Source organism: Glycine max, chromosome 12 (genome assembly GCF_000004515.6).
Source record: "Glycine max cultivar Williams 82 chromosome 12, Glycine_max_v4.0, whole genome shotgun sequence".
Lineage (NCBI taxonomy): Eukaryota > Viridiplantae > Streptophyta > Magnoliopsida > Fabales > Fabaceae > Glycine > Glycine max.
In genome coordinates this window covers 30543523-30556732 of record NC_038248.2, presented here as the reverse complement: position 1 = coordinate 30556732, position 13210 = coordinate 30543523, and positions in this window count along the sequence as shown.

The window sequence follows — 13210 nt, the reverse complement described above, 5'->3', positions numbered from 1 at the left end:
CTTCCGAAACGTTTCCGTAACGTTTCAGTGAGAATCTCGCAAAGGTTTGAACCGTTCTTCGACGTTCTTCATTCGTTCTTCATCGTTCTTCGATCTTCAACGGGTAAGTACCTCGAACCAAGCTTTTCGATTCATTCTATGCACCCGTAGTGGTCCACATTGTGTTTCGTGCATTTTGATTCTCATTTTGTTTACTCTTTATACCCCCTGTTGACGTGCTTAAGCCATTTTACTTAAGTCATTTCTCGCTTAACTTAAAAATAAAATAAATTTTCACCGAACATTTGAATTGCATTATCCGTTAACTTCGGTTAAAATAAATTTCGACCGTTCGGTCATGCCGTAACCACGTTGGAAATCAAAAAGAGGTAAAAAAAATAATATAAATAATCAAAAAAACATCTTTTAGTAAAATAAAGCGGAAAATCAATCGGACGTTTTCTCTTTGGGATTGCTCATTCTTAATCGAATTGATTAATAACTAAAGTGAAACTAAAGGCTAAGATCAATTCGCCTAGTCAAGCTCGTCCATAAAAATAGGCTTTTGAAGTTTGTCGTTTCATTTCCTCACTAAGTAAAATGGATCATTTTTAAGGTCCAACGCCTTAAAATGATCACCTCTTAAAATAAAAAAGAAACACTTTGTTCCGAAAGAACTACGTAGGTCTGAGTTCCTCCTTGAGGATACGTAGGAGCAAAAGTCCCGCTTTTGTCGACCACCCCAAAAGATCGTTAATGGTCCAACACCTTAACGTTTCTCTCCTTTCAAAATCAAAAGATCATTTAATGGTCCAACACCTTAAATGACCTTTTTGTTCAATAAAAACATATTTTGCAAAAAGGACAAAAACAACTTAACCAAACACTTTGTTCCAAAAGAACTACGTAGGTCTGATTTTCTCATCCCAAATTGAGGAATACGTAGGAGCAAAGGGAAACACCCTTGTCGACCACAAAAAAGGAAAAATATAAAAAGGATATAAGGACATAAAAGGGAACGTAAAAATCAAAGTCATGTTTGCACATTCGATTAAAGGCTGCCGTCCCTTGGGACGGACGTATGGGGTGCTAATACCTTCCCCGTGCGTAAATACAACTCCCGAACCTTTCACTTAAAAGTTCGTAGATCGCGTCTTTTCCGGTTTTTCCGACGTTTTCCTCGAATAAACGTTGGTGGCGACTCCGCGCGTATTCCTTTCGTGGAACACGCATCCCGCGAGTCTCGCGTCGCCCTCCCGCCGAAGGGTAGGTTGCGACAGTGGCGGAAATTGAAAAGAGGTGTTTTTGCGCAATCCGAGTTTCCGTAACTTCTTCGAAAGATAAAAAAAGAGTAAATACATAATCCGTAAGGATTCGTAACCTTGCGGAAGGAAAATAAGAATCGTTACGAAATTCGTAAAGTTTCATAACGTTACGGAAAAAGAATTACCAAAAAAAGGTAAAGGGGGTGTATTTAGTAAAATGGGGGTGCAAATAGTAATTTTTGAATATAGGCCCTTCTAGAGGTTTCTGGGCAATTTCTTGCTTAAGGTTGAAGCAACCTAGCTCGCCTGGGCGAGCTAGGTGGCCACCACACCCCCCGTTTTGTTGAAAAATGGGATTCCGGGGCTTCCGGGACACCCGTAATGCTTCCGTAAAATTCCCATAATCCTAAATAAGCATAATTAACTTAATACGGGTGAGAGGGAAGAGAAAAAAAAAAGAAGAAAATCAAGTCCTATATGCTTCCGTAAGGCTTCCGTAACTTTTCCGTAAATTACAAAAGGAGGGGGTGAACTTATCAAAATTGGGGGTGCAAATAGCAATTTCAAAATTTTGAATTGGGCCTTCCAGAATGTTTTTTTGGAGCTAGGTGGCAACCTCCTCCCCTTTTTCCTATAAATAGGCTGAAGGGGGCTGTTCTAAGGATCTCGGATACCCCTGGTGAGGTATTTCAGCTGTTTTGGGTGAAAAAAATTGTGTCATGAAGAAAATCCAAGCCGAGGTGCTTCCGTAATGCTTCCGAGAGGTTTCCGTAAGCAAATCCGTGAAGGTTTTCCTCCGTTATTCACCGTTCTTCATCCGTTCTTCGTTCTTCAACGGGTAAGTTTCCAAATCAAGCTTTTCAATTCATTCTATGTACCCGTGGTGGTCCACATTTTGTTTCATGTATTTTTATTCTCGTTTTCATTCGCTTTTTATACCCCCTTTTGACGTGCTTAAGCCATTTATTTAAGTCATTTCTCGCCTAATCTAAAAATAAAATAAATTTCCACCGATCGTTTGAATTGTATCATCCGTTAATTTCGGTTAAAATGAATTCCGACCGTTCGGTCGTGCCGTAACCACGTTGGAAATCAAAAAAGAGGTAAAATAATAATATAATAATAAAAAAAATGCCCTTTTAGTAAAATAAAGCGAAAAATCAATCAGACGTTTTCTCTTTGGGATTTCTCATTCTTAATTGAATTGACTAATAACTAAAGTGAAATTAAGGCTAAAATCAACTCGCCTAGTCAAGCTCGTCCACAAAAATAGGGTTTTGAAAGTTTATCATTTCAGTTTCTTACCAAGTAAAATGGATCATTTTTAAGGTCCAACGCCTTAAAATGATCACCTTTCAAGTAAAAAGAATCACTTGATTCACACATAAGGAAGAACTACGTAGGTCTGATTTCCTCTTTGATGGAGGGTACGTAGGAGCAAGAGACCCGCTTTTGTCGACCTCAAAAAATAAAAAGAAATAAAAGTTAAGGTAACACAATTTCCACAAATCTAAAAAATAGGTTGTTGTCCTTTGAGACAAACGTGAGAGGTGCTAATACCTTCCTCAAGCGTAAATACAACTCCCGAACTTAGAATTTTCATTTTGGCCGGTTTCCTTCGGTTTTTCCGACGTTTTCCACGAATAAACGTTGGTGGCGACTCCGCGCGTCTTTCCTCCTTTCGAAAGCGCACCCGTGAGCCTCGCCCTCACTCGCCCGCGAAGGGCACGTTGCGACAAAAGGCTTAGGAAGTATCAATTGAGGTTGAACCCCGCTAAGTGCACTTTTGGGGTCAAATCGGGGAAATTGCTAGGTTTCATCGTAAGCTAGAAGGGGATAGAGGTAGACCCCGAAAAGGTGAAGGCCATCCTCGAGATGCCGGAACCCTGTACTGAGAGGCAAGTCCGAGGTTTCGTGGGACGTTTGAATTATATTGCCAGATTCATATCATAGCTCACTGCTATTTGTGAGCCGTTGTTCAAACTCTTACGCAAAAACCAAACCGACCGTTGGAATGAGGATTGTCAAGAGGCATTTGGGAGGATCAAAAAGTGTCTCATGAATCCTCCTGTGCTTATGCCACCGGTACCCAGGAGACCTCTCATCTTGTATATGACGATTTTGGACGAGTCGATGGGATGTATGCTGGGACAACATGACGAGTCCGGAAAGAAAGAGCGTGTTGTCTACTACTTGAGTAAGAAGTTTACGGCCTGTGAAATGAATTACTCCCTTCTCGAAAGAACGTGTTGTGCTTTAGTCTGGGCGTCCCATCGCCTGAGACAATACATGTTGAGCCATACCACCTAGTTGATATCTAAGATGGACCCGGTTAAGTACATCTTTGGAAAGCCGGCTCTCACGGGACGGATCGCCCGGTGGCAAGTCTTGCTATCCGAGTTTGAAATAGTTTACGTTACCCAAAAGGCGATAAAAGGAAGCGCCTTAGCAGATTATTTGGCTCAGCAGCCTCTCAACAACTATCAGCCCATGCATCATGAATTCCCGGATGAGGATATCATGGCCTTGTTTGAGGAAAAACTAGACGAAGACCGGGACAAATGGACCGTGTGATTTGATGGAGCGTCAAATGTTCTAGGCCATGGCATTGGAGCAGTATTGGTCTCTCCGGACAATCAATGTATACCTTTCACAGCCAGGCTGGGGTTTGACTGCACTAACAATATGGCTGAGTATGAAGCATGTGCCCTGGCCGTCCAGGCAGCGATTGACTCCAATGTCAAGCTACTAAAGGTGTATGGGGACTCAGCATTGGTGATCCATCAGCTAAGAGGGGAATGGGAAACTAGAGACCCCAAGCTGATACCCTACAAAGCCTATATCAAGGAGCTGGCTAATTCCTTTGATGAAATCTCCTTCCATCATGTTCCCCGAGAGGAAAATCAAATGGCGGATGCACTTGCTACTTTGGCGTCCATGTTCTAGCTAACGCCACACAGGGATCTACCATACATTGAGTTCTGGTATCGTGGTAAACCTGCACATTGTTGCCCGGTGGAAGAGGAACGGGACGGTAAGCCTTGGTATTTCGATATCAAGCGATATGTCAAAAGCAAAGAGTACCCACCAGAGACCTCCGACAATGATAAAAGGACATTGAGGAGATTGGCGGCCAGTATCTTCATGAGCGGGAGCGTACTATATAAAAGAAACCACGATATGACTCTCCTGCGATGCGTGGATGCCAAAGAGGCAAATCACATGATCGAGGAAGTCCACGAGGGTTTGTTTGGAGCGCACGCCAATGGGCATGCTATGGCCAGGAAAATCTTGAGGGCAGGTTATTACTGGCTCACCATGGAAAGTGACTACTGTGTCCATGTAAGGAAATGCCACAAGTGTCAAGCGTTCGCGGACAATGTCAATGCTCCGCCACATCCTCTGAATGTCATGGCCACGCCGTGGCCCTTTTCCATGTGGGGAATAGATGTAATTGGAGCCATAGAGCCCAAAGCTGCAAATGGACATCGTTTCATCCTAGTGGCAATCGATTACTTCACTAAATGGGTCGAAGTTGCATCATACACTAGCGACACCAGGAGTGTGGTGGTCAGGTTCATTAAGAAGGAGATCATATGCCGATAAGGTTTGCCGAGGAAGATTATCACGGACAACGGCACCAACTTGAATAATAAGATGATGGGGGAAATGTGCGATGAGTTTAAAATCCAACATCATAATTCCACGCCCTACCGACCAAAGATGAACAGAGCCGTGGAAGCAGCCAATAAGAATATCAAGAAGATTATCCAAAAGATGACCGTGTCATATAAAGATTGGCATGAGATGCTCCCATTCGCGTTACACGGTTACCGGACTTCAGTGCGCACGTCAACCGGGGCAACGCCATTCTCATTGGTATATGGAATGGAGGCTGTGCCACCGTTTGAGGTAGAAGTCTCGTCATTAAGAATCTTGGCGGAATCCGGATTAAAAGAATCAGAGTGGGCTCAAACGCGCTATGACCAACTTAACCTTATTGAAGGTAAGCGCTTAACGGCCATGAGTCATGGGCGCCTGTATCAACAAAGAATGAAGAATGCATTAGACAAAAAGGTACACTTGCGCAAGTTCCATGAGGGAGACCTTGGGCTGAAAAAGATGTCCCATGCTGTCAAGGACAATCGAGGGAAGTGGGCCCCGAACTACGAAGGGCCTTTCGTTGTGAAAAGGGCTTTTACCGGAGGAGCCCTGGTACTTACCAACATGGATGGCGAGGAACTACCTTTACCCGTGAACTCTGATGCTGTCAAGCGATACTATGCTTAGAATCTGGGGAAATTTAGGATGTCGCCGCATTTTCTTTTATTTTTGTGTGTTCTTCTTGGTTTCCCCCAGGGATTCCTCGTCTACTGTATATCTCTCGTCACAATCTTTTAAAGAAGTGAACGTGGGTGTGAGGCTTCAGTCCTCACGCTGGTTTTGAACCATGTGTTAGTTTGTGATCACCTGAGCCCTTTCGCTCAGTTCATGGGATGTCCCAAGCGCTTAATTAAAATCAAACCTAAACCAACTTTCGCTAAAAATTTGTTGCGTTTGAAAACATTCATGCATACGCATACACATGCATATTTCGTGATAAACAGGGGGCGGAATCATCAAAGGTCGAGACAAAGTTAAAAGCAGAAACCGATTAAGGTAAGACGACGACGCGGTCGCGATTTGCCACACCTCGTTGTTTCCTACTTTCAGGTACTTATAGACGGATGCAAAGAGAGGCTAGGGTCACGACCAATAGGTCGTTGTCCTTTGCCTAGCCCGGGACAAGCGGAAGGCGCTGCCATAAAGCATTCCAATATCCATTAAATTCACAGTAATTATTACTATTGTTCGTTTAAAATAAATTAAAGATGCCTAATCTGTCCTGAGAGGTTTCGATCAGTACCTTACGGAGTTGCTGGCGGAGCATCAAAAGCTTTGATCCCCTCACGCAAGTCCTTCCCATATGCAGTCGTCTCTTAAACCAATCGATTTTAAGAGTTTCTGGAATGTTGTCCAAATCAAGGTTTTGGCGATGTTGACAGATTGCGGCGTAAAAAAAATGGCAGGTTAGCTCGCCTGGGCGAGCAACCCCTGCACTAAAATATAAAAAAAAACGAGGGAGGGGAACATCGTTGCACTCAAAAACTCCCTCCCCCCCCCCCCCTCATTCAAAAGACCCAAGCTCACGGGAACCACGAAAGCAGCAGCCCCCAAGCCTCCATTGTTGAGTTTTTGCTTCCCTTTTCACGCTTTAATTCACTCCCCGCAAGTAAGTGCGCTTTCCCTTGTTTATTTGGCTCTCCATTGATGTGTTTTGGTGTTTTAGTTGCTCATTTTTTGCAGAATTTGTGAAGCAATTCACATGTGAATTCATGCTTGATTGTTGTGAATTGAGGGGTTGTAGGGGATGGCCCTAGGCCTACGTTGCATTTTGAAGCAATGGGGCATGCCACATTGCCCCCATTCTCTTGCTATCCATGCCTAAACATGCGCCCACCAAGTGTTCGGTGAAATGCCTCAATGGCATTTGCGCATGATTTTGTGAGGAAACAACCTATGGGACAATTTGGTTTGCGCGTGTTTGCTATTTTTGAGCATGTATTCAGTTTCATAAGGGCTAGAATAATTGCCCCACATATACCCTAGGCCTAGGAACCAAAGCTTGTTTTTGAATGCAAAAGAACACAAGAGTGGGTGCATATTAGGTGAAGCTACCCTTTTAGGCCAACAATCAGCCATGGGCTACGCCGTGACAATTTCTTTACACCTAGGTGTTTAGAAATTTTGTTCATCATGAACATGTAGGTGTAGAATAGGTAACAAAATACCTTTAGTGATTTATGCCTTTGGATATGGCAGCAAGATACTTGGATGTGTGTACATGTAATTTTTTTGGAAGGCCGAAATGTCTCACAAAATGTATATATGTTGCATGTTATGTAAAAAAATACCTCACAAAAATACCTTGTTAATTTGAATGCATTCTTAGGTAGCAAAAAATATTTGAATATGCATGAAATGCAATTTTAGTTAGCAAAAATACTTGAATTTGCATGCAGTTTTAGGTAGCAAAAACACTTGAATAGGCATGAAATGTAATACCTTATTGTGTAGGTAACCAAGGTTCCTCACAAAATTTGTGTATGTATAGATCTCAGAAATACCTGAATATGCACGTATGCAATTTTGTTTTTGTAGCCAAAATACCTTGAGTATGCGTATATGTAAATTTAGCAAAGGAAATGCATGTGAGTTAGGTAGCGAATACGCCTTGGAAGTGCATATATGTGATCTATGTAACAAAAGTGCCCTGAATGTGCATAAGTGCAATTTTTAGTTAGCAGAATATCTTGCGCGCATATATATGTTCATGAAGAAGTATGTGTACAAGTTTGTTTTAAATTGGAAAAAAAATTTACATGCCATTTTTGCTTTAAAAAGTAGCATTTCTTGGTAAAACTAACTTCCCAAAATGTTTGTCCTCGCAGGAAATGGCTCCGAGAAAGCTTCCTGCAAAGAGATCCAGGAAGGACAAAGCGGCTGAAGGGACCAGTGCCGCTCCTGAGTATGATAGCCATCGCTTCCGGAGTGCTGAGCACCAGCAGCGTTTCGAGGCCATCAAAGGATGGTCATTCCACCGAGAGAGACGCGTCCAGCTCAGGGACGATGAGTACACCGACTTCCAGGAAGAGATAGCTCGCCGGCGGTGGACATCGCTGGTTACCCCCATGGCCATGTTCGACCCAGACATAGTCCTGGAATTTTATGCCAATGCTTGGCCTACACAGGAGGGTGTGCGGGATATGCGATCTTGGGTGAGGGTCAGTGGATTCCTTTCGATGCGGATGCCCTCAGCCAATTCCTGGGATACCCTTTAGTGCTGGAGGAGGGCCAGGAGTGCGAGTATGGCCAGAGGAGGAACCGGGCCGATGGGTTTGATGTGGAGGCCATCGCCCGGTTGCTGTGCATACCGGGACAGGATTTTGCCCGGACCACTACCGGGAGACGAGTACGGATCATGCGTACCAACATGACTACTCTAACCCAGATGTGGATGACGTTGCTGCTCATCAACATCCAGCCCAGCGACCATAATTCCGACCTCCCCCTGCCGAAGTGTCAGCTGGTGTATGCCTTCCTGACACGGATGAGCGTTCATGTGGCTCAGTTGATCGCTGATGCCATTTATTTGTTTGCAGGTATGGCGCCTACCAGGCACCCTCTGGACCCGGATAAGTCCAACAGGGCCCTGGGATTTCCAGCATTGATCACAGGACTCTGCCAGTCGTTCGGAGTCCCTGTCGCACCTAGTAAGGTGATTTGGCCACCCATCACCCGGGCTTTTATTGAGAAGTATTGCACACAGAGACAAGCCCGGGGTGATGCACCACAGGCCGCAGGCGCGCCACCACCACCTCATTAGGCTGACCCAGCTGGGTCATTTGACACAGCGGTATTTGCGGCACTCAATGCGCCAGCACGTGGCCAACCACAGGGGACTAGGGCAGGTCCATGAGTGTCTCTACCCGCTAAGCCTCAGCATGCAGAGCCAAGGTGTCGCAACCTACCCTTCGGCGGGAGGGCGACGCGAGACTCGCGGGATGCGTGTTCCACGAAAGGAATACGCGCGGAGTCGCCACCAACGTTTATTTGAGGAAAACGTCGGAAAAACCGGAAAAGACGCGATCTACGAACTTTTAAGTGAAAGGTTCGGGAGTTGTATTTACGCACGGGGAAGGTATTAGCACCCCACACGCCCGCCCCAAGGGACGGCAGCCTTTAATCGAATGTGCAAACATGACTTTGATTTTTATATTCCCTTTTATGTTCTTTATATCCTTTATACCCTTTTTATATTTTTTCTTTTTTGTGGTCGACAAGGGTGTTTCCCTTTGCTCCTACGTATTCCTCAATTTGTGATGAGGAAATCAGACCTACGTAGTTCTTTTTTATCAAGTGATTCTTTTTTACTTAAGTGGTGATCATTTTAAGGCGTTGGACCTTAAAAATGATCCATTTTACTTAGTGAGAAATTGAAATGACAAACTTCAAAAGCCTATTTTTGTGAACGAGCTTGACTAGGCGAGTTGATTTTAGCCTTAGTTTCACTTTAGTTATTAATCAATTCGATTAAGAATGAGAAATCCCAAAGAGAAAACGTCCGATTGATTTTCCGCTTTATTTTACTAAAAGATGTTTTTTTTATTATTATATTATTTTTTTACCTCTTTTTGATTTCCAACGTGGTTACGGCACGACCGAACGGTCGGAATTTATTTTAACCGAAGTTAATGGATAATACAATTCAAACGTTCGGTGGAAATTTATTTTATTTTTAAGTTAAGTGAGAAATGACTTAAGTAAAATGGCTTAAGCACGTCAACAGGGGGTATAAAAAGTAAACAAAATGAGAATAAAAATGCACGAAACACAATGTGGACCACTACGGGTACATAGAATGAATCGAAAAGCTTGGTTCGAGGTACTTACCCGTTGAAGATCGAAGAACGATGAAGAACGAATGAAGAACGTCGAAGAACGGTTGAAATCTTTGCGAAATTCCTCACGGAAAACGTTACGGAAACGTTTCGGAAGCGCCTCGGCTTAGATTTTCTTCACGGAAACAATTTTTCCAAGCAAATTCGAAAGAGAGAGAAGTGCCTAAGGGGCTGGACCCCTTTCTTCTTCACTTCCTCCCCTATTTATAGCAAAATAGGGGAGGTGGTTGCCGCCCAGCTCGCCCAGGCGAGCTCAGCTCGCCCAGGCGAGCAGGGTTGCTTCCTCCAGAAGCAACCGCCTTCTGGAGGAATATTCCAGAGGGCCCAAGTGGGCCTGGGTGCTATTTGCACCCCCATTTTTACTAAGTACACCCCCCTCTGCTGTTTTTTGGTGATTCTTTTTTCGTAAAGTTACGGAAACTTACGAATTTCGTAACGATACTTGTTTTCTTTCCGTAATGTTACGGAACCTTGCGGATTACATAATCATCCCCTTTTTAACTTACGGAATGTTACGGAACCTCACTTAATTATGCAACGATGCTTCCATTTGATTTCCGGTGTGTCATGGAAACTTACGGATTGTGCATCAATATTTTTTGGTTTTTTTGGCATGTCCTGGAATTTCACAAATTGCCTAATGATGGGTGCCAAGCACCTCACGAGGACCAAAGAATGGTCGCACGTCATCGAGCAAAGGTCCCCGGACGAAATTAGGGTATGACAGTTGCCCCTCTTTACTTGTCTTTTATTGGAGATAAAAGGAAAGTAAAGATAAGACACTAATTTCGTTCCTCTCGATTTGACGAGAGTCGCAGGTGACCATAAAATCTCCACATGCAAATGACTCGTTGTTCCCAAAATTTCACAAATTGCCTAATGATGGGTGCCAAGCACCTCACAAGGACCAAAGAATGGTCGCATGTCATCAAGCAAAGGTCCCCGAAAATCAGTGTATGACACTAATTTCGCTCCTCTCGGTTGACGAGAGTCGCGGGTGACCATGACTTGTCGTTCCTAGAATTTCACAAATTGCCTAATGATGGATGCCACGCATCTCACAAGGACCAAAGAATGGTCACATGTCATCAAGCAAAGGTCCCCGAAAATTAGTGTATGACACTAATTTGGCTCCTCTCGGTTGACGAGAGTCGCGGGCGACCATGAAATTTCCGCATGTAAATGACTTGTTGTTCCCGGAGGAACAAAAGGTGCAGAAGACTATGTCAGTCCCTGCATGCTATCAAGCGTTCTGTCTTACAGATAGCAAAAGAATGTTTATACGGATAACCACTCGGGTATTTCCGCGTATCATCGGGCCCGCCGCCTCTGGATGACAAAAGGGTGCGAATAACCATAAGGTATCTCCGAGTATCATGGGTGCAGAATGACCAAACTTGGTCTCTGCTTGTCATCGGGCCCGCCGCCTCTGGATGACAAAAGGGTGCGAATAACCATAAGGTATCTCCGCGTATCATGGGTGCAGAATGACCAAACTTGGTCTCTGCTTGTCATCGGGCCCGTCGCCTCTGGATGACAAAAGGGTGCGAATAACCATAAGGTATCTCCGCGTATCATGGGTGCAGAATGACCAAACTTGGTCTCTGCTTGTCATCGGGCCCGCCGCCTCTGGATGACAAAAGGGTGCGAATAACCATAAGGTATCTCCGCGTATCATGGGTGCAGAATGACCAAACTTGGTCTCTGCTTGTCATCGGGCCCGCCGCCTCTGGATGACAAAAGGGTGCGAATAACCATAAGGTATCTCCGCGTATCATGGGTGCAGAATGACCAAACTTGGTCTCTGCTTGTCATCGGGCCCGCCGCCTCTGGATGACAAAAGGGTGCGAATAACCATAAGGTATCTCCGCGTATCATGGGTGCAGAATGACCAAACTTGGTCTCTGCTTGTCATCGGGCCCGCCGCCTCTGGATGACAAAAGGGTGCGAATAACCATAAGGTATCTCCGCGTATCATGGGTGCAGAATGACCAAACTTGGTCTCTGCTTGTCATCGGGCCCGCCGCCTCTGGATGACAAAAGGGTGCGAATAACCATAAGGTATCTCCGCGTATCATGGGTGCAGAATGACCAAACTTGGTCTCTGCTTGTCGTCGGGCCCGCCGCCTCTGGATGACAAAAAGGGTGCGGATAACCGTAAGGTATCTCCGCGGGCTACCAGCTCTTGAGTCATGGCAACAAAAGGCGGTGTGGTCGACAAAAGGGAGGCTCTTGCTCCTACGTATCCTCCCATGAGGAATTCAGACCTACGTAGTTCTGGATAACTTGTGAGACTTGAAAAAGTCTCGTTGTTTTCTCCACTAAAATGCAAACATGCTTTAGCAAAGAGACAAATATTCCAACTGATTTAGAGCAGCATATGCTTTTTTGAGTGAAAAACAATGCGTCTACCGAGGAAGGAGAGTCTGCTGATGAGATCCCCCATAACCATAAATGAGATCTTGGATGTTAGCATTTCGTTTCTAAATGACCATTTAGAGGAAACACTGGGTTCGACAAAAATAGAAGAAATCTACTCAAAGTGTATCAATCTCGCACAGGTAAGTGTTTCATCCTAATTCCGAACCATAGATATGTCATGACTTGACTTTGCAAATTATTTCCTATCAAATCAAAAATTACACGCGTGATCATGGATCAATAGGGCTTCCCTTGGGAATGGGTTCTTTTGGTGGTTTCTTCTTTCGGCTTTTGTGTGTTTTTGGCTTTTGATTTTTCTGGCTTTTTCTTTTTCTGTTTTTTTGTTTAGTGCGGGGCGAGAAAAAAGGTCGCTAGCGCACGGGATTTTGGTTGGTAATCAAAGGGAGAAGACCATTTTAGGTCGTGGTTTCCTTTCCTTCTTTTTTGTTCATTTGGCGACAATTCTGTATTGTTCAGATATTGTCTGGTCAAAAGACCTTTCTGCACATTTCTTCTAGTTTCTTTGATCAAGAACTTTCTTTCCTTCCTTTTTTACTTTCTCCCATTCTTTGGTTGGGAATTTTCTTTCTTTTCTTTTTGCTTTCCCCCACTCTTTGATTGGGAATTTCCTTTCTTTTCTTTTTGCTTTCTCCCACTCTTTGATTGGAAAATTTCCTTTCTTTTCTTTTTGCTTTCTCTTTGATTGGAAAATTTCCTTCTTTCCTTTTTTTGCTTCCGAGGGTAAGGATTATAGTGAGTCATGATTTTGGATCAAGGTTTGTAGAATGGCTAGACATGATACATGTCAGGGTTTGGTTTGGTTCAAGGATAAAAGGGATGCCCCACATTATTTCCATGACACAAATGCAAAAATGATGATTTGGAAACTTCATGCAAAACTGGTCATGCATGCACCTATGCGGACACTCAAGTGTCAAACTTTTATGGTCATGTGATGCTAGGGCTCAAGATACATTTCCTCTATTTTAAATCAACCCAATGTTTCCAAAATATGTTCTTATAACAATTTGTGCATTCATACGA